Source organism: Eumetopias jubatus, unplaced genomic scaffold (assembly GCF_037043125.1).
Source record: "Eumetopias jubatus isolate StellerSeaLion01/CBP00866 unplaced genomic scaffold, mEumJub1_p1.0 scaffold_5, whole genome shotgun sequence".
Lineage (NCBI taxonomy): Eukaryota > Metazoa > Chordata > Mammalia > Carnivora > Otariidae > Eumetopias > Eumetopias jubatus.
Window position 1 is genome coordinate 101,518,865 of NW_028274811.1, and position 22,540 is coordinate 101,541,404.

Here is a 22,540-nt window from a genome sequence, read left to right on the forward strand (position 1 = left end):
TTTTCAACTCATTATTGTCATCACCAACTATCTATCCCCTTTGATGATATTCTCTCTTGATTTGAGAAAGCAAAAGCCTGGTTTGTATAATTCTTTTTTTCATCTCACTAGAAGCTAGCTTGGTTGTATTAAATACACACACACACACACACGTGTGTGTGTGTGTGTGTGTATAGTCATATTTATATATTTATAGGCATATATATATATGCATATAAGACAAATCAGCTCACAATTTCATTCATTGGATGTTAACCTACTTTAAGTATTAATTTCTTGAAACTCATTCTTAGTTCTATTTTCAAGAGGCAGTTCATTTGTGTTTTAAATTATAGGCCAATAATTCTTGCTGGAAAGGAACAAGAGAGTTATTATAAATAAAAACTGACTCATAAATATATTGACCCAACATCTAATAACACTGACCTACTTGCAGTGTGTATTTAATTAAAATAGCATTAGACAGACAAAATTAACCTCAGAGAATAACCAAAGCAAATGGCTATAATAAATGCAATTACCTATTACTATTGTTATACATCACTGAAAGATTTTCATCAATATCTTCTGAAAGATAATTGCATAATAAAATTCAGACATAAAATGTTTCTCCCTGAATATTTGATTTTTTAGTCTTCAGGATGAGAGTTGTTTTTTGTTTTTGTTATTTTTTAAGTCTGAACTTTTTTTGACATTGCTTACAAAGGAGATACTTGAATGATGAAATAAACCTACACAACACATGAAAGAAGATGGGCCACTTGAGAAGAAGTAAATTAAATCCCTTAAATTTAAAAAGAAGGCGGACAAAGTTGTTTTTAAACTTTCTAACAAGGAAGAATGAAAAATAAGCATAACTGGCATAGAAAATATAGGTGGGTATATAAATGTTGGGTATTAATAAATATATTTAACAATTCAACTCTTTGTACTCCCTTAGGGTAGCACTAGAACAATTTGACATATCTTCAACATAACATCAACAAAGAAATATTACCAGAATTTAAGAAAAGAAAAGAGAAAAAGGTTATGATAAAATCTTTTGATGTTGATAAGTTTAGGTTCTTTTATTCTTTTTTTTTTTTTCTTTTTTTTTTTTAAGATTTTAGTTATTTATTCATGAGAGACAGAGGAGCAGAGAGAGAGAGAAGCAGAGGGAGAAGCAGGCTCCCAAGGAGCAGGGAGCCCGATGCGGGACTCGATCCCAGGACCCTGGGATCATGACCTGAGCCGAAGGCAGACGCTTAACCATCTGAGCCACCCAGGCGCCCTTAGGTTCTTTTATTCTGATGGTAGAACATAGAGGTAGAACAAAGCTGTTTTAAATGCTGTATTTCTTTTCATAGTTCATATGCATTTCTGGAAACTCTCCTCAAGACAAATTCCAAAGTAAGTAAATTAAACATTTTATAGTATCACTCCTTGTTTTTGAGAATTATAGGCTAGTGCTTTTGCTACAGTGTAGGGTTTTGTTTGTTTGTTTTTAGTTGAATGTAGGTAATTACATATTAGAATGCAGAAAGGTAGGCAATTTGGCTACTTGGTTGCAACTATTACGTAAATGGACTAAGTTTCATCTTTCAGGACAGAACGCAAAATTCCTTGAGGAAAAGTAACCCTTTAAACATCTTGAAACTGCTCTTTCACAGTTACTTTAGACCAATTGCATACAGGAGCTCATCTGGTCCTCATGAGGTCATAGGAGGATTCCAGATCCCCCCCCTTCACAGCACATACTCAATACATCCCAAATAGGGAAAATACTACATTTGGAAATATACGAGTACTATAAAAATATTTCTTTAACTGTATAAATTAAAACAGATGTGACAGTAGTATTAATTCTGTAATATTTTAAAATTGAAGGTTTCAAGGTTGTGGGGAGAGGCTTAAGAAAACCCTTATCTCAAGAAGAGGTTGCACAGGTGATAGTAACGTCCCAATGTTAGAAAAGCAACACTGTCTTCCAAAGGGGATTATGTCTTTCTTACCACTGAAAACCCAGTGCCTGGCATGGTTGACTGGCACATAGTAAGCACTCAAAAAAATGTTTATTGTTTGACAGCATTAGCCTGCCTTGATAAAATGGAATTGTGGCCATTTTGATCTCATGGATTCTCCTTCATGCTTCACATTTGCTAGGAGAAGACTAAAACAATGGTTGACAAAGTATAAAGAGGACGGGATCTACAGCTTGGACCTGGAGAAATCTGAAGGAAAGAATAATAAAAATCCTTCAGTTTCCAGACACAACTCTTTCTCTGGAAGGTTGGACCTTTATTATTCTCTTTACTTCTTTGGGGAAATAGAGCCCTGAATAAGCTTCACTTGCTCATTGACAATAAAAAGAACAATAATTATTCAAGAACATGATGAGAATTATCACTGGTTCCAGTTCATGGTATCTAGAAGTTCCTAAATCAAGTGTTATGAGGTATAGACATCTTTTTATGGATAGCTTCTTGGGCTTTCTTTCCAATCCAGCTCCTGGGGAAGAAAGCTGAAGAATGTATAGGGTACATATGAATAACATTTTGGGAATCTTGCCAAAGTTTTGGGGTTACCAACCTGCAAGCCTGTCAATTGCTTTTAATTACTTTTTTATAATTGTTTAAAATATCTTTTTAGGGATGCCTGGGTGGCTCAGATGTTTAAGTGTCTGCCTTCAGCTCAGGTCATGATCCCAGAGTTTCGGGATGGAGCCCCATGTCCAGTTCCCTACTCAGTGGGGAGCCTCCTTCTCCCTCCCCCTCTGCCTGCTACTCCCCTTGCTTGTGCTCTCTCTCTGTCAAATAAATAAATAAAATCTTAAAAAAATAAAATATCTTATTAAATTTAAAACCCAGCATGTAACTATTTCTCTGTACATGTGATTCAGATGCTTATTATTGAAAGTATTATACAAAATGGGTAATGTTCAATAATTATTTTCCTTATGTTCACTTTATAATTATTTATTATATAGAAAATGTCTTTATGCATAAATTCACTTTTTTACATCCAAATTTGAAAATAAAAGTAACATAAAATATAAAGCCTATGTCACTAAGAATGGGGATGTTCTTAGCTGTTAATAGAAAGCAAAACCACATAGAAAACAATCTTTCTCAGCTAGAAATATATGTTATATTACCCTTTTAGTAGGATGAATATTTTTCTTCCAAGAGTTTCCAAGTCATACCATCTCTTTGACCTCATTAGTTTGCTTTGAGGCTTACTAAATTGAAGACAGGAGTAGGCACAAAATTTGCTTTTAATAAGATCCTAGCAGTTTCTTCATTTGAGTATTGGATTTGCATTACAATAGCAAGAATGCAAATATTTGGTATTGGACATTGTACTCTTCATAGATTAATAAAATTCAAATAGTTTAATGAAATTAAAAAAAATTAACTCTGGTGTGGATTTTTCATGACCATTGAAAAAGTCTAGAGCAGATGAAGTAGTTTGAAATACTTTATTGTAATGTTTTTTTTGTTTTAAATTTGAAAGAATGAAGACAAGAACCTTAAATATCTTTTAAATTGAGCTCACAATTTTTTCTTTATGAGGCCTTTACTGAGCCTTGCTGTTGGCCCTACATCTGTGTTAGTTTCCTAGGGCTGCCATAACAAATTATCACAAACTGGGTGGCTTAAAACAACAGGAATTTATTCTCTCACAGTTCAGGAACACAGAATTCTGAAATCAAAATGTTGGCAGGGTTACTTCCTTGTGGAGGCTTTGAGTGAGAATCTGTTGTATTCTTTTCTCCTAGCTTTCTGTGGTTGTCAGCAGTCCTTGGCATTGCTTGGCTTGTCGCTGCATCACTTTGATTTCTGCCACTCTAATGGCTTTCTTCCCTGCATGTTTCTCTGTGTGTCCTCTCTCCTCTTTATAAGGACAACAGTCACTGAAATGAGGGCTCTTCCTAACCTAGTATGACCTTATCTTAAGTAATTACGTCTGCAAGAACTTGTTTCCAAATAGGGTGACATTATGAAGTGCCAGGTGTACGTGAATTTTGAGGGGACACTATTCAAACTTTACTGTGTATTGGTTTCTTCCTCATGGCTTAACAAAACTCAAACTCTTTTTTTTCTGGAGTAGATTTCTCCTTACAGCTCAAAAAGTCTGGACTATATGAAGTATATTCAGCCTTCCTGTTGGTACAGGGCCCTGCCTTTGTATAACATCCTCTGTAGCAACTCTGCACAAATCTAACTTATCAATTACCACTTTAAAACAAAATCATTGCCATTCCTTTTTCTCCTTAAGAATGCAAGCTTTTTGAGGAAAGGGAATATGCCTTGGCATGATTGAAATCTTAAGTTTTAACAACTATCTGGCACATAGAAGGCAAACTGTTGACATGGTTAATTTATTCATTCATTTAGTCATCAAATACTTGTGGAATGCCTACTGTGCGCTGGCACAACCAATATAGCAGAAGGGAGAACACATTAATCTATTTTGAATTACATACCTATTTTGAATCATAGCCCTATTTGAATATTGAGTCAACAATTTTCTAGAAAGTATACGTACGCACATACAGTTTATCATACAATTCCAGGGTTCATAGAACCCAGAGATTCATGAATTCTTGGTTAAAAATCCTGGTATTGGTCATATATAAAGTATTTATCTTGCTTCCATTTTCTCATCCCCAGAGTAGTGCAAGACTACTCGGTAATACTTGTTTTATCAATTAGAATACATTTGGCAGTAGATAACAGAAATCTCAATTAATATTGTATTAAACCGGTATCGCTTTATTTTCTCACTTAAAATTAATTGTATATATTGGCAGTTGCTGGCATTTTTTTAGTTCCTCAACGAATTCATCCAAGATCTAACCCCTTAGTCTCTGTCTCCCTTCCTAAGTCAGGGTATTGACTTTGGGTGGTATGACTTTATACAGAGTAGGAAGCAGTGGTTGGCTGGGAAAGTAAGGACCTTATCTTCTTTCCTCTCACATTAGAGAGTAAAAATTCTTTCCCATTAACAACCTAGCAGACTTCCTGTTCTGTTTAATTAGCCAGAAGAGAAAAACATGGAAACCCTTTGGTGCAAGTAATGCTGGGAAATTAGTATCTATCCATGACCAGATTAGATCGATAATGATTTATTTCTGGGGCTGGCTACATTGCCTTGCAGAGCATAATTGAGATTCTCTTAGGAAAGAAGGTAAGTGAGATGACTGTTGAGTAGATGAATGAGTGTCTGCCACACATGTGTAAATCTTAAAAGCTTTGAAAGTGCTTTCCAAAATATAGTCTAATCTAAACATCATACTTGTGGCTCAAGAATTATTTCCCATTTGCAGCTGATGAAACTAAGCCTGAGAAAATAAACTGACTTGCCTAAAACTTCACAGGTAAGGGGCTGAGCTGAGATATAATCTTTTAAGCTATTTGTATCTGTGCACATTTTTTTTTTTAGGATGTTCATTCACATGTCAGTAAGTATTAAAAAAAGATAATGATCCTTTTTTTAAAAAAGAAAAAAAAGACAGTATTAGAGAAGGAGTAAGGGTGAATTCAATTAAATTCATTTGAATTTTCATGTCCGCATTGCATGTACAGGGTTGATTCCCTCAATGTGATAATGGAAAGAAGATAGGTCTAAATTAAATGTATATTAAATGAACTTAGAATTGAGGAGGACAAAGCATGAGAATCCCATGCCATTCTCTATCTTAAAAGAAAGATGCTTAGTAGAAATCTGTATTTAAACTCAGAATTTCTTGCTTTCTCATCCTGAGATTGCAGCAAACAAAATTTATCATCTGCTCTTTAAGAGCTGATAGCAATGAAGATAGGAGTAGAAATGCACCTAGTAACTTCTTGTCTAGGGCTGATTCTACTGTAAAATATGGACTCCTCTGAGCAGTTCAGTTATGTCAGGGGGCTAGAAACACTTTCATTTTTAAAAGAGAATTGGGCCAATAAATAATATTTCTAAGTATTTTTTAAAGATTTTATTTGTTTATTTGACAGAGAGAGAGAGAGAGAGAGCACAAGCAGGGGAAACCGTAGAGGGAGAGAGAGAAGCAGGCTCCCTGCCAAGCAGGGAACCCAAAGCAGGGCTCGATCCCAGGACCCTGAGATCATGACCTGAGCCGAAGGCAGACACTTAACCCTCTTAGCCACCCAGGTGCCCCTCTAAGTATTTATCAAGAAAAAATGTATATACATCATAGTAGATGTTTTCTCCTGGTCAGCATTCATTGCTCTTCTTCTGGTAACCTCATTTTGATTTCTAACTGTGGAACCACCTTTCTGTCATATTCACTAGACATGGCCTTAGGCCTTCCGAGCCTACCCTCTCCTTGTTCTAGGAATTGACAAGTGAGCCACAAAGGGCCAGTTAACCTATTCTACCTCTCAGCTATCAGTATTTAGCTCTGGTTTGCAACCATGAGAGGAAAATAAGATAAATATGGAGCTTTTGCTAGAACCACCAGGAAAGACATGCTATTTTTACACTAAGGTTCCTAAATTACTGGAATTGATGAGGCTGAAGGACAACTTGGCAATCACTGTAAGTGGAAAAGAAGAGAAGACAGAGGGGCTCTCTTATTTATTGAATATCAGTCACATCACAGGCAGTATGTGAAGTGTTTTACACATAGTATCCCATGTAATCTTTACTCAAATCTTATAAAATCAACATTATTTCCTCCATTTTCAGATGTAGTCTTAAGAGATTAAGTGATTTGGGTGCGGAGCAAGATGGTGGAGGAGTAAGAGACCTGGATTTCCTCTGGTCTCAGGAATTCAGCTGAATAGGGATCAAACCATTCTGAACACCTACGAACTCAACAGGAGACCGAAGAAGAGAGTAGCAACAACTCTCTGAACAGAGAACTGACCACTTACTAGAAGGTAGGATGTGCGGAGAAGTGAATCCAAGGCGATATTCAGGAGGATAGACGGCGGGGGAGGGGGCCTCCGTCGGCCACTACCGGCAAGTGATAGAGCCACAGAGCACAAAATCGGAACTTTTAGAAGTTGGCTCCACTGAGGGACGTCACTCCAGTGGCTAAGCAGGAGGTGGAAACCTCCCGGGACAGTGTGGTCTCAGGACCCTTAGGGTCACAGAAAGACCGGGGGTGCCTGAGTGCAGCAGAGCTCCCAGGTATTGGAGCAGCGAAGCCGGCTGCAGAGATGGAGCCGAGGCGCGGGCTCTCAGCTCGGGGTGGCCATAAACTGTGATCCGCGGCCCACTTGGGCCACTGCTCCTCCAGCAGGGACCCAACAAGCAGCAGAGCCGGGGAGATTCCCCGCCTTCCCCCAGGAGGAGCGGCGCGGGAGCGCACAGCAGGGATCTGCTGGGTTTGGAGACTCCACACGGGGTCGGGTGCCAGAGATAGAAATGCTTGGTCACAGGCCAGGTGAGCGCAGAGTGCGGCCGGAGACCGGGGAGACGGGAGTGATTGACTACTTTTCTCTGGGGGCGCATTGAGGTGCGGGGCCCCGAGTTCTCAGCTCCTCCGGGCAGAGAGTGGGAGGCCACCATTTTCACCCTGGTCCTCCAAAGCTGTGCTGAGAGCTTGCAGGGAACAAAAGCTCCTGAGAGCAAACCCAAGCAGCTTGCTTAGCCCGGACTGACAAAGGCAGAGCAATTCTGCCTCCGGCAAAGACATTTGGGAACCACGGCAACAGGCCCCTCCCCCAGAAGATCAGCATGAACAGCCAGCAAGCCAAGACCAAGTTTACCGATCAAGGAGAACGGGAGAACTCCAGTGCTAGGGGAATACTGCACATAGAATTCATGGCTTTTTTACTATGATTCATTAGTTTTTCAAAGTTAATTTTTTTAACTGTTTTTTTTTTTGAATTTTTCTTTTTCCCTTTTTCAACCAGCATCTTATCAATCCCTTTTTTAAAAAAAACATTTTTTATTTTTCATTTTTAGAGTCATATTTTATCCCTTCATAGTAGTTACCCTTATTTTTGGCATATATATATAAGTTCTTCTCTCTTTAAAATTTTGATATACAGTTTCTTCTAACAGATCAAAATATACCCTAAATAACTAGTGTATGGCTTTGTTCTAGTCTCCTACCTGATCACAGTCTCTCCCATTTTTTTTTCTTTTTTTTAAATCTTCTTCTTTCTTCTTTCAAACAACTTCTTATCAATTCCATTTATAAAACCTTTTATAAGTTTCATCTTTACAGTCATCTTCCATCCCTTCATTGTATCAACCCTTATTTTGTACATATATAAGTCTTCCTTTAAAGTTTTAGGAGGCACATTCTTCTAACAGATGAAAATACGCCCAAGATCTAGTGTGTGGCACTGATCTATGCACTAGCCTGATCATATTTGATCATATTCTGTTTTTTTTTGTTTTGTTCTGTTTTTGTTTGTTTTTATCTTTTTCTTTTTCATTTTCTTTTCTTTCTCTTTCTTTTTTCTTTCTTTCCCTTTCTTTTCCCCTGGTTTCAGGTCTTTTCTGATTTGTGTACAGTATATTTGCTGGGGACGTTGTTAACCTGTTAGCATTTTGTTCTCTGATTTATCTGTTCTCCTCCGGACAAAATAACAAGACGAAAAAAATCACCTCAGCAAAAAGAACAAGCGGTAGTACTGTCTGCCAGGGACCTACTCAATACTGACATTAGTATGATCTCGGACCTAGAGTTCAGAATCATGACTTTAAAGATACTAGCTGGGCTTGAAAAAAGCGTGGAAGTTATTAGAGAAACCCTTTCTGGAGAAATAAAAGAACTAAAATCTAACCAAGTTGAAATCAAAAAGCTATTGATGAGGTGCAATCAAAAAAGGGGCACTAACTGCTAGGATAAATGAGGCAGAAGAGAGAATCAGAGATATAGAAGACCAAATGATGGAAAATAAAGAGGCTGAGAAAAAGAGAGAAACGACTACAGGATCACGCGAGGGCAGAATTCGAGAGATAAGCGATATGATAAGATGAAACAACATTAGAATAATTGGGATCCCAGAAGAAGAAGAAAGAGAGGGAGGGGCAGAAAGTATATTGGAGCAAATTATAGCAGAGAACTTCCCTAATGTGAGGAAGGAAACAGGCATCAAAATCCAGGAGGCAGAGAGAACCCTCTCAAAATCAATAAAAATAGGTCAACACCCCGACATCTAATAGGAAAACTTACGAGTCTCAGAGACAAAGAGAAAATCCTGAAAGCAGCTCGGGAGAAGAGATATGTAACCTGTAATGGTAGAAACATTAGATTGGCAACAGACCTATCCACAGACACCTGGCAGGCCAGAAAGGACTGGCATGATATCTTTAGAGCACTAAACAAGAAAAATATGCAGCCAAGAATACTATATCCAGCTATGCTGTCATTGAAAATAGAAGGAGAGGTAAAAAGCTTCCAGGACAAACAAAAACTAAAGGAATTTGCAAACATGAAATGGGCCCTACAAGAAATATTGAAAGGGGTCCTCTAAGCAAAGAGAGAGCCTAAAAGCAAGAAATATTGAAAGGGGTCCTCTAAGCAAAGAGAGAGCCTAAAAGCAACATGGATCAGAAAGGAACACAGACAATATACAGTCACAGTCACCTTATAGGCAATACAATGGCACTAAATTCATATCTTTCAATAGTTACCCTGAATGTAAATGGGCTAAATGCCCCAATCAAAAGACACAGGCTATCAGATTGGATTAAAAAACAAGACCCTTCAATATGCTGTCTGCAAGAGACTCATTTTAGACCCAAAGACACCCCCAGATTGAAAATGAGGGGGTGGAATACCATTTACCATGCTAATGGACACCAAAAGAAAGCTGGGGTGGCAATTCTTATATCAGACAAATTAGATTTTAAAACAAAGACTGTAATAAGAGATGAGGAAGGACACTATATCCTACTTAAAGGGTCTATCCAACAAGAAGATCTAACAATTGTAAATATCTATGCCCCGAACATGGGAGCAGCCACTTTTATAAGGCAATTAATAACAAAAGCAAAGAAACACATTGACAACAATACATTAATAGTGGGGGACTTTAACACCCCCTGACGGAAATGGACAGATCATCCAAGCAAAAGATCAACAAGGAAATAAAGACTTTAAATGACACACTGGACCAAATGGACTTCAAAGACATATTCAGAACATTCCATCCCAAAGCAACAGAATACACATTCTTCTCTAGTGCCCATGGAACATGCTCCAGAATTGATCACATCCTAGGTCACAAATCAGGTCTCAACCGATACCAAAAGATTGGGATTATTCCTTGCATATTTTCAGACCACAGTGCTTTGAAACTAGAACTCAATCACAAGATGAAAGTCAGAAAGAACTCAAATACATGGAGGCTAAAGAGCATCCTACTGAAGAATGAATGGGTCAACCAGGAAATTAAAGAAGAATTAAAAAAATTCATGGAAACCAATGAAAATGAAAACACAACTGTTCAAAATCTTTGGGATACAGCAAAGGCAGTCCCGAGAGGAAAGTATATAGCAATAGAAGCCTTTCTCAAGAAACAAGAAAGGTCTCAAATACACAACCTAACCCTACACCTAAAGGAGCTAGAGAAAGAACAGCAAATAAAGCCTAAAGCCAGCAGGAGATGAGAAATAATAAAGACCAGAGCTAGAGAAAGAACAGCAAATAAAGCCTAAACCCAGCAGGAGAAGAGAAATAATAAAGATCAGAGCAGAAATCAATGAACTAGAAACCAAAAGAACAATAGAACAGATCAACGAAACTAGGAGCCGGTTCTTTGAAAGAATTAACAAGATTGATAAACCCCTGGCCAGACTTATCAAAAAGAAAAGAGAAATGACCCAAATCAACAAAATCATGAATGAAAGAGGAGAGATCACAACCAACACCAAAGAAATACAAACAATTGTAAGAACATATTATGAGCAACTCTATGCCAGCAAATTAGATAACCTGGAAGAAATGGGTGCATTCCTAGAGATGGATCAACTACCAAAATTGAACCAGGAAGAAATAGAAAACCTGAACAGACCTATAACCACTAAGGAAATTGAAGCAGTCATCAAAAATCTCCCAAAAAATAAAAGCCAGGGCCAGATGGCTTCCCAGGGGAATTCTATCAGACATTTAAAGAAGAATTAATACCTATTCTCCTGAAACTGTTCCAAAAAATAGAAATGGAAGGAAAACTTCCAAACTCATTTTATGAGGCCAGCATTACCTTGATCCCAAAACCAGACAAAGACGCCATCAAAAAGGAGAATTACAGACCAATATCCTTGATGAACATGGATGCAAAAATTCTCACCAAAATACTAGCCAATAGGATCCAACAGTACATTAAAAGGATTATTCACCATGATCAAGTGGGATTTATCCCTGGGCTGCAAGGTTGGTTCAACATCCGCAAATCAATCAATGTGATACAATACATTAAAAAAGAAAGAACAAGAGTCATATGATCCTCTCAATAGATGCAGAAAAAGCATTTGACAAAGTACAGCATCCTTTCTTGATCAAAACTCTTCAGAGTATAGGGATAGAGGGTACATACCTCAATATCATAAAAGCCATCTATTAAAAACCTACAGCGATTATCATTCTCAATGGGGAAAAGCTGAGAGCTTTCCTCCTAAGGTCAGGAACGCGGCAGGGATGTCCACTATCACCACTGCTATTCAATATAGTATTAGAAGTCCTAGCCACAGCAATCAGACAACAAAAAGAAATCAAGGCATCCAAATTGGCAAAGAGGAAGTCAAACTCTCACTCTTTGCAGATGTTATGATACTGTATGTGGAAAACCGAAAAGACTCCACCCCAAAACTGCTAGAACTCATACAGGAATTCAGTAAAGTAGCAGGATATAAAATCAATGCACAGAAATCAGTGGCATTCCTATACACCAACAAGACAGAAGAGATACAAATCAAGGATTCGATCCCATTTACAATTGCACCCAAAACCATAAGATACCTAGGAATAAATTTAACCAAAGAGGCAAAGGATCTGTACTCAGAAAACTATAAAATACTCATGAAAGAAATTGAAGAAGACACAAAGAAATGGAAAAACGTTCCACACTCTTGGATTGGAAGAACCAACATTGTGAAGATGTCAATGCTACCTAGAGCAATCTACACATTCAATGCAATCCCCATCAAAATACCATCCACTTTTTTCAAAGAAATGGAACAAATAATCCTAAAATTGTATGGAACCAGAAGAGACCCCGAATAGCCAGAGGAATGTTGAAAAAGAAAAGCAAAGCTGGCGGCATCACAATTCCAGACTTCCAGCTCTATTACAAAGCTGTCATCATCAAGACAGTATGGTACTGGCACAAAAACAGACACATAGATCAATGGAGCAGAATAGAGAGCCCAGAAATGGACCCTCAACTCTATGGTCAACTCATCTTTGACAAAGCAGGAAAGAATGTCCAATGGAAAAAAGACAGTCTATTCAACAAATGGTGTTGGGAAAATTGGACAGCCACATGCAGAAGAATGAAAGTGGACCATTTCCTTACACCACACAGAAAAATAGATTCCAAATCGTTGAAAGACCTAAATGTGAGACAGGAGTCCCTCAAAATCCTAAAGGAGAACACAGTCAGCAACCTCTTCGACCTCAGCAGCAGCAACTTCTTCCTAGAAATATCACCAAAGGCAAGGGAAGCAAGGGCAAAAATGAACTATTGGGATTTCATCAAGATCAAAAGCTTTTGCACAGCAAAAGAAACAGTCATCAAAACCAAAAGACAACCGACAGAATGGGAGAAAATATTTGCAAATGACATATCAGATAAAGGGCTAGTATCCAAAATCTATAAAGAACTTATCAAACTCAACACCCAAAGAACAAATAATCCAATCAAGAAATGGGCAGAAGACATGAACAGACATTTTTCCAAAGAAGACATCCAAAAGGCCAACAGACACATGAAAAAGTGCTCAACATTGCTCGGCATCAGGGAAATCCAAATCAAAACCTCAATGAGATACCACCTCACACCAGTCAGAATGGCTAAAATTAACAAGTCAGGAAACCACAGATGTTGGCGGGGATATGGAGAAAGGGGAACCCTCCTACACTGTTGTTGGGAACGCAAGCTGGTGCAACTACTCTGGAAAACGGTATGGAGGTTCCTCAAACAGTTGAAAATAAAGGTACCATACAATCCAGCAATTGCACTACTGGGTATTTACCCCAAAGATACAAATGTAGGGATCCGAAGGGGTACGTGCACCCCAATGTTTATAGCAGCAATGTCCACAATAGCCAAACTGTGGAAAGAGCCAAGATGTCCATCGACAAATGAATGAATAAAGAAGAAGTGGTATATATACACAATGGAATATTATGCAGCCATAAAAAGGAATGAGATCTTGCCATTTGCAATGACATGGATGGAAGTGGAGGGTATTATGCTGAGTGAAATAAGTCAATCAGAGAAAGACATGTATCATATGACCTCGCTGATATGAGGAATTTTTAACCTCGGGAAACAAACTGAGGGTTGCTGGAGTGGTGGGCTTAGGAGGGATGGGGTGGCTGGGTGATAGACATTGGGGAGGGTATGTGCTATGGCGAGCTCTGTGAATTGTGCAAGACTGTTGAATCACAGATCAGTACTTCTGAAACAAATAATGTAATATATTTTAAGAAAAAAAAAGAAGAAGATAGCAAGAGGGGAAAATGAAGGGGAGTAAGTCGGAGGGGGAGATGAACCATGAGAGACGATGGACTCTGAAAAACAAACTGAGGTTTCTAGAGGGGAGGGGGTTGGGAGGATGGGTTAGCCTGGTGATGGGTGTTAAAGAGGGCATGTTCTGCGTGGAGCACTGGGTGTTATGCACAAACAATGAATCATGGAACACTACATCAAAAACTAATGATGTATGGTGATTAACATAACAATAAAAAATTAAGAAAAAAGAGATAAGTGATTTGTCTAAGATTACACAGAGCCAAAGGAAAAGTTTGACCTCAGGGCTGTAGGATATGGAATGGGTTATGTTTGCTATCTCTTTCCATTCTGAGTATTGATATCTTAAGAGTATATATGTTTATGTACATGGCACAGTTATCAGGATATACTGAGATAGAATTATGTATAGCACAGTGGTTCTATATTGTATTTCACCAACTACATCAATCCTGATAGGGAATCATCTCTGGTCAGAGGATACTTCTGGCCTTGACCAAACTGATGACTAAGAAATATCTCTCTCCATAGTTTACTGGGCCAAGTGGACATTGCTAGTCATCTTCCATGTGAAATTAATTGGGTAACATAGTTTATCACAACCACATTTGAATCGATGTAACCACTTGTCACTCACTTGCTCAGGACAAAACCTGGGGTTCATCCCTAATCATCCCTCTTCTCTCATTGCTCACACCCATTAGTATGTTATGTCTACTTTACATCCAAAATATATCCTGGATTAGGCACCTGGGTGGCTCAGTTGGTTAAGCATCTGCCTTTGGCTCAGGTCATGATCCTAAGGTCCTAGGATTGAGCCCTGCATTGGGCTCCCTGTTCAGCAGGAAGTCTGCTTCTCCCTCTCTCTCTGCCTCTCCCCCTGCTTCTGCTCCCTCATTCTCTCTCTCTCTGTCAAATAAATAAATAAAATCTTTAAAATATATCTATATCTATATCATCTATATCTATATATATCCTGGATCTATTTTTCCCCATCTCCTCTGTTACCATTCTAGTCATGCCACCATTATCTGGTAGAACTACTTAACACCCTATTTTTCCTGGATGATATTTCTGTTTCTTTTTGTTGCCTCATTTAGTCAATTCTCCACAAGGTTGCTTTCATGATCTTTTAAAAATAGAAATCAGAACGTATCACTGTTTAAAATTCTCTGTTTAAAATGCTTACATGGCTTCCTATTGCAGTTAAAATAGATTCCTCGCTTATTTACCACACCTACAAGACTAATACCTTCCTCCTACCTATCCCTAAACTCATTCCCTACCATTCCCTTCCTCTCTCCTCCACTCTAGCAATCCTAGTTCTTTGTTGTTGTTGTTATTAAGTAATTACCTCTTAAGCATATTTAAGAGATTATTTCCACTTCAGGGATTTTGCATTTACTCTTTTGTCTTTTTATAATTCTCTACTCCTCTGTTTTTACACTGTTGATGTTTACTCATCATTTGTTATCATCTTAATCATCACCCTTGTAGAAGACTTTTCTTAGCATCCTACCTAAAGTAGCCACTTGCATTAGTCACTTCTCTCCCATTAGCTTGTTTTAATTTCTTAATAGAATTTGTCGCTATTTACAGTGATCTTATTTATGTATCTGCTTACATTTTCTTGTCTTCCCTGCCTTCAACTTACTCAAGTTCCAATAAACTTAAATTCCCATGAGGGGCAGGAAGCTTCTCTTCCTTGTGCATACATTGTCTGGAATTCAGTATGTACTCAGTAATTATTATTGAATGAATGAACCAGAGTTGGAGTAAAAATTAATGTACCCAGAATGAAAAGTTGACAGGTCCATTTCCTAGTATTTGTTTTTTGCTTTTATGTATTTATTTTTTCTGCCTTGGATACAAGTGGGAAACCAGCCAACTGAGGGAGCCACAGAGCCTTGTGAATATGTGATTGGATGGGAAAAAGGCAATAGAATGACTGATTTGTGTAGTTCTATCTCCTTGAACCCATGCATTCTATGTAAAAATAAAACAAGAAAGCTTTTTGTTTGAAATTGAAATCCTTACAGTAGAGATTAGCATGTTATTGACATTTGTACCCTAAATCACTTTCCCAGAAATGAACAACCACCAAGGGTGAAGGATAAAGAGCTGTGTAATTTCCATCAGTAGCAGACACCATACTTAATTTTATTCTTGGCTCAAATACACTGGTCAATTTTAAAATAATGCATTAAATAGAAAATATTCCCTGCTCCCAAAAGAATATATACAGGATAAAAATAAATGTTTTATAAAGCCTAATAGGCTAGATTGTATCTTGCTATTTCCGTAATGTTAGAGCACAGTATTTCTTTGTTTCTGGACTGCAAAAAAAAAAAAAAAGTTTTGCTCATCAACAAAATGAGATTATTCATTATAAATGGGTATCATGTTAATGAAGACAAACAGCTCAAAGTAAACTAAAGATAATTAAAGCTATTGTAGGCAATTAAATTACTAATCTGTTTGTTATACAAAATTTACCCCAACTACTTGTGAGGTTTCTGTAGAAATAATATCATGAAGGAAGTAGGTCCATGGTTTTATCAGTGCTGCCCAGAACTTTCAGTAATGATGGAAATGATTTATATCTGTATTGCCCAAAATGGTAATCACTAAACACATGTGGCTATGGAGCTCTTGAAATGTGGCTAGTATGACCGAGGAACTGATTTTTAAATTTTATTTGTCTTTAATTAATTTTAATTTAAATATCCACATGTGGCTCGTGGCTTCCATATTGGATAGAACAGGTAGATACTAATATCTTTAATGAAGTAACAATACATAGAGATCTGGACACTATGAATTAAACTATCTAGAGATTAGATCTGCTATTGCCAAAGATAATGGAATTATTTTTTTCATAAAACATTTGCATTTTGACTGCATTCTTCAAACCATCATTACTTTGGTAAGACATGTGAGATCATTAGGTACACTGAAATGGCAGTAGGGGAGAGTTTGAGAGCAGGAGGTCCTTTTAAGATTAGTGGAGTCATATATGAGTACATTTATATTACGTGCTAACTTTAGACTCTAACCTCTCATGACAGCTAATAAATCTCTTAAATTAAGATGTAAGGGCTTAATGTTAAAATTGGTTACACCAACTTGCAAGGACAAGTACTTTAGAATTCCTACTCACCCCCTTTTACCTCAACCTTGTTTACCACTAGAGATTTCATAGTAGAATGGTTTGATTTTTTATATATCTACATATAGACTTTCTTTTGTTCTTTTCTCGGTTAGCTTCAATGTTTCTCAACTTTTAGTGTGCAAACAATTTTCTGCACTAGTTTAGTACACAGAACTGTGTGTACTGTATTTCACAGGTAATTTAAGGGCAATTTTTACATAATTGATTTTACCTTCTGTGCTGACTTGACTAACTCCTGTGTGACTCATCTACATCTCTCAGTGCTTAATCCTAGCCTTTTTGTTTGAAATTATTTTCCCCCAAGGTTGTGAAGCAGATCAATTCAGTATTACTTCAACTACACTTAAAACATTTAAAAAAATTCATACCCTCAGTTATCTGATTTTCCTAAGTATTTTTTATGCTCAACTGCCTAATCACTAAAAGCAGAGTTTGAAGTGACCTAATAAATTTTAAGCATCTGAATACTGAGTGATAATATCAATTTCTATCTTTTTTTTCATGTTTTCCAGGTCAACAGAAGCTGTACATTTTTAGAGTCTTTTCAGGGTCAACTTATGAAAAAAATATTCTTTGAGATTTTAATTACAGAAAAGTGATTTTCCACTCTTAGAATTTTCTAGCTAGGTTTCTTAATATCTGCTTACATAGAAATCACATCAGATAGCTTCGCGTTGTCCAACAACTAATCTCTTTATGTAAATTAGTAAATTCTTAAGTATCATGCTAGAGACTGTTGTGCGAGCAAAAAAAAAATCTAATAATAGTCTCAGTGTTTAGGTATTTTACAATCTGGCTGTGGTCACAAAATAATCATAAGTGAAATCAATCTGAATAATTAATGTTTTAGGGTGTTTTCTAAGTTATCAACTATTTTACATATCTACTTGCGTCAAAGCATTTAACTAAATCCTTTGTGATTTTTTAAATTTTATTTATTTATTTGATAGAGAGAACGAGCAGGGGGAGCGGCAGGCAGAGGGAGAGGGAGAGGGAGAAGCAGGCCCCCCACTGAGCAGAGAACCTGACTTGGGGGTCGATCCCAGGACTCTGGGATCATGACCTGAGCCAAAGGCAGATGCTTAACAAACAGAGCCACCCAGGCGCCCTTATGTTTTGTGATTTTTGACAAACATATACTTGTCTTGTAAAACCTTTCAAAGGATGGCAAATAAATTCTCATCAACACATAAAATATATTTGGTACTTCTGAAACACACATGTGCATGCACACACACACACACAGAAGGAGAGAGAGAGAGAAAAAGAGAGAGTTGATCTCTTTCATGTGGAATGTTCTACTTATACTCAGAGATGGAAGTTTACTAGGAATCTATACTTAGGAGAAATATTTGGATAATTTACTAAATGAGAATAGCCTTTGTCTTACCATCTTTATGAAATCCACAGTAATATTACAACCCTACATACTCAACAATGCCTGCATTGTTCATTTGACACAGAGTCTGAAATTCTCTGATAGTGCAAATGTGCTCACTATTTAACAAAAGCAAATGCTTCTTTACGTCTTGCTTCTATGACCAAACTGTAAGATGGACAAGAGAAAAGACATAGTTCCTCATGTTTCTGCAGAATTCTAAGAAGAGTGGGCACATGAAAAATAGCAACAACAAAAAAAGAAGAGTGAGCACATGATACGTATTGGGCCTTCCATGTCCATCTTCAAAGGTTTCTACTCCTTAACTACAAGTTTTATTCATTTCCTAATAAAATTAAGTTTGCTGTCTTAATTTCTTGGGTTAGGTCCTATTTTCCAATTGCTTCACAATTCACTGCTCCAAATATTTATTGAGAATCTGTTATGTGCCAGCCACCTTGTTAGCTACTTAAAAATCTTCCTTGTCCCGAAGGAGTTCATAGTACATAGTAAGTGATGTTAGTTAGCCTTCCATTTATTCTTCTACAGTCTCCTTTATCTTCATTACAGCTTTGATTTATAAGACTACCATGAATTCTTCTTGAACGCTTAGTAGAAGCTCAATAAATATTTAGTGAATAAAAGATAACATAATTGTGCTGGGTACGGTGCTGAGCACTGAACTGTAAAATATCAATGACTTTGGCTGAGTATTAAAGTAGAAATCTGGACTGCAAATATATTAAGAAGCAAAAAAAATGTTTGTCTTTCATATGATATAAGAAAAAATATAATTTCCACTCCAAAAAAAGACATAAGAGAAGAATAAATCTAAGTGAATGGAACTTGAATATGGCTTCAAGAATCATACTTTTACTCAAACGAGAAGCTGTGTATTTTAGGTTATCAGCTTTAGCACCCAGAAATCACATTGAACAAAATAATCACATCAACATCCCCCATGTTCTTCTGACCCAGTAACTGTTAATGCAGTTAGGCATCCCTCAGTGTGGATCTACTTGGGCAGAATTGCTGCTCTTCAAGATAGATTGAACCTTTACTGCTGGGATAAGTGCATTGTTAGGCTGTGCCAAGGGAAATGCTTCTCCTAGGGAATAAGAGCCCAGTGCCGTCCTTGTTGGCTGAATTAGTAAGGAATAAAGATGACTTTATGGCTTTTTTATATCTTTGCCATTTTTTTTTTAGGCTAGATAAAAAATCAGTTCTCAGTGAAAAAGAATGCTGTAGAATAAAGGATAGTGTGTATCAAATACACCTAACCTTTTCCTACCTCTGAGTAATCTCACATTGTTTCATTGGTACAGTTGTTCATACACCTTTATTGAACTGTAATAAGAAGTCAAGCATTGGGGATCTAATCCCCCTTCTCAAAGAGTTCCTTTTGTGCAGGGGAGAAAAATCACGTAGTAGCATTTCTTGTACTGTCATTCAGATTTATATAATGCAAAGGTGGAGCTAGGCAACCCTACCAACTCTAATAACAATTTGTGCTTACTCACATTGATGAGGACAATCACTCTCCAGGTTCCAAGTAGATATGGGTTTAACTGTTGTACTGTGGCCTGGGGAAGGGGAAGACAATGTCATTGATATGGCAAAGGGGATATAAGAGAATATGTGGTATGACTCAATAAATTAGATTTCACAACAGAACATTAGCTTCAGAAGCAAGCAGAATTTTAGCTACAGTATGGTAACTGATAATATGCTTTGATCGAGAAAAATTATAAATATTTTTTCATGCTGGGAGGAAGATAGTTTGTCAGTTAAAATATCTAAATCACTTAGGGACATGTTCAGGCCCAGAGCACTTCACTCTGGGTAACCCAGAGATAAAGAGCATCTTTTCTAAATTAGAGATTGTTGAATTGTCATGGAGTATGAGAATTGAAGCATAAATGAGGTGCATCAGCAGCATCAAAACCTAAACATTGTTTATAAATGAATGTAAGTACAGGGAAGCAAATTTTGCAAAGAGTTCTATTCGCCATTAGTGTGGAAGGGGGTTTGGAGCCAGTGGAATCGGATAGAATGTTGAAGGGCTATTTGGATGCGGGGCTGTCAGGGTAACATGGGAGCAACGATGTGTAACAATCTGTCCTTATCTTCCCATGTATACTGTTGAGTCCCTTTACTCTGAATGAGGCTAATCTGGGCTCCTTGGGCCACATTGTCTTCATTGGTATTTCTAGCTGACATTCTTTTTTAGTAGATTTGTCATGAATAATCGGAACCCCTCCTACTTTCTTGACTCACACCAAGAAACATGAAGGCATGAAGAAGAGAAGTTTGGTCACAGTGAACAGGAAGACAACAGACATAAGTAACAATGTTAAATAAAGGAGAATCATCATCAGAAAGACTAAGAGCAGGAAAGCACTGACAAAAATTTTCTAAATTGCTGGAGAGCCAAATGAGCTAATAGAAAAATTATAACCAGAAAACATCTGGGTTGATAATAAATCTATGGTGGAAGGAAAAACCTGATAAGAATAACAAGTAAAAGATAATATTCTGACGTCTTTCAATGATAAGATAAATTTAATATTTAACACATTCCAGATGTCCTCCAGTGCTTTGTTTTCAGGGCACCTGGGTGGCTCAGTCAGTTAAGTGTCTGCCTTCAGCTCAGGTCATAATCTCAGGGTCCTGGGATGGAGCCTGTTTGTCCCTCTGCCCCTCCCCCTGCTTATGTTCGTTTTCTCTCTCTCTCTCTCTCAAATGTAAAAATAAAATCTTAAAAAAAGAATATAATGCTTTGTTTTCAATATTTTCAGAAATATTTGGAAAATATCTGAAAATATTAAGAAAATTAAAGCAAACCATAATACTAAAGAATGTATTTCTGCTGTACAAATTTCTTGGTTCTTGAGGATCTGCCAGAATTTTTCCCAATAGTCCTAAACTGAGGAATGTTTGCACTCAGCTCTACCCTCTGTGAAGATACTGCTTTATTCATTTTTACATATCACCCGCTTAATGTGTCTTAGATTAAGCATTTATTATTCAGCCAAAAAATTGATGAGAAATTTGCTACTATAACTTTAGGTACATTTTATCTATTACTCTTAGAAACTCAATGACAGAAGTTTAAATCCCCTTTACTAGGAACTTGAAATTACAACCTTAGGGGTGTGGGTGTGTGTGTGTGTGTGTGTGTGTGTGTATATGCGTGCACTCGTGTTCTCTAGTGCAGTAAATCTCAGCCCCAGCTACGCAATGGCAGCACCTGGGGAGCTTTGAGATAATATCGGTATCTGGATCTCATCTCCAGAAAATCTTGACTTTTTGTTTGTTTGGGCTGGGGTCTGGATATGGATACTTTTTTTAAAAGCTCCTCATTGTTTTTGTTGTTGTTTTTTTTTCCATTTTGTATTATGGTTGAGAAACAGTGTTTCAGGGGAAAACAATTTTCATTTGGCTTTATAATCCTTAAAGGTTTTTCAGTGTTGCTAAATTATATTTCTGTATGGTTTAAATTGTCAGGGATATGGTAGAGAGAAATCTCTAAAAGATGAATCTTAAACCATTTGTATATTTGTGTAGAAGAATATTTAAAACTTATAAAACATGATCCAAATTCAGTTCCCAAAGGTCAATGTCAGAATAGTCTTGAAGTGTATCTGTCTTAATCATTATTACCATGTATTAGCATGAAAACTTATTGGAACATAAGACTCACATGAAATATATCTTAATTTGACCATATTAAACAGTCATTTATAAAAAATGTTTCCATTTTACAATGGGGGAATTGAACAAAACATATTGACTAGAAGCTAAATAATTCATCTCTTTAGACTGACACTGTGATTCACTAGAACAGCTTCAAGACCTACTTTGCTGGAGAGGAACCAACTTCATATTGACATAAACCAACACGAAAGGCTGATATTGGGAGTGAATGCAAAATGTTCATTAGAAAGGCAGATGGGTAATATAAGCAAGAACAGAAATTAAATGTCACAAAGCAAAACTTTCTAAGTTTAGAGACAGAAGCATTTACATTTAATATGACTTCTGCTTCTGATTCCTAAATACTTTCCCTAATCACTTGTCTCTTAATACCTGATTGCACTTGACTTTTTAGTGCACCTTGGCTAATTAGCAAACTGGCTTCATCAGGAGAAAAATGTGTGTGTTTTCCAAAGGAGATGCTACAAGAACCTCCAAGAAAATAAAATATTTTTGCCACGTTAATATTCATGACAGAGTGAATGAAAAATCATGTGGACACAATATGGCCAAATTCCTTTTATGATTCAGTCACTTCACTCCTGCCCTGCTTTGCTGGGACTCCAAAGGTATTTCAATGACATTTTC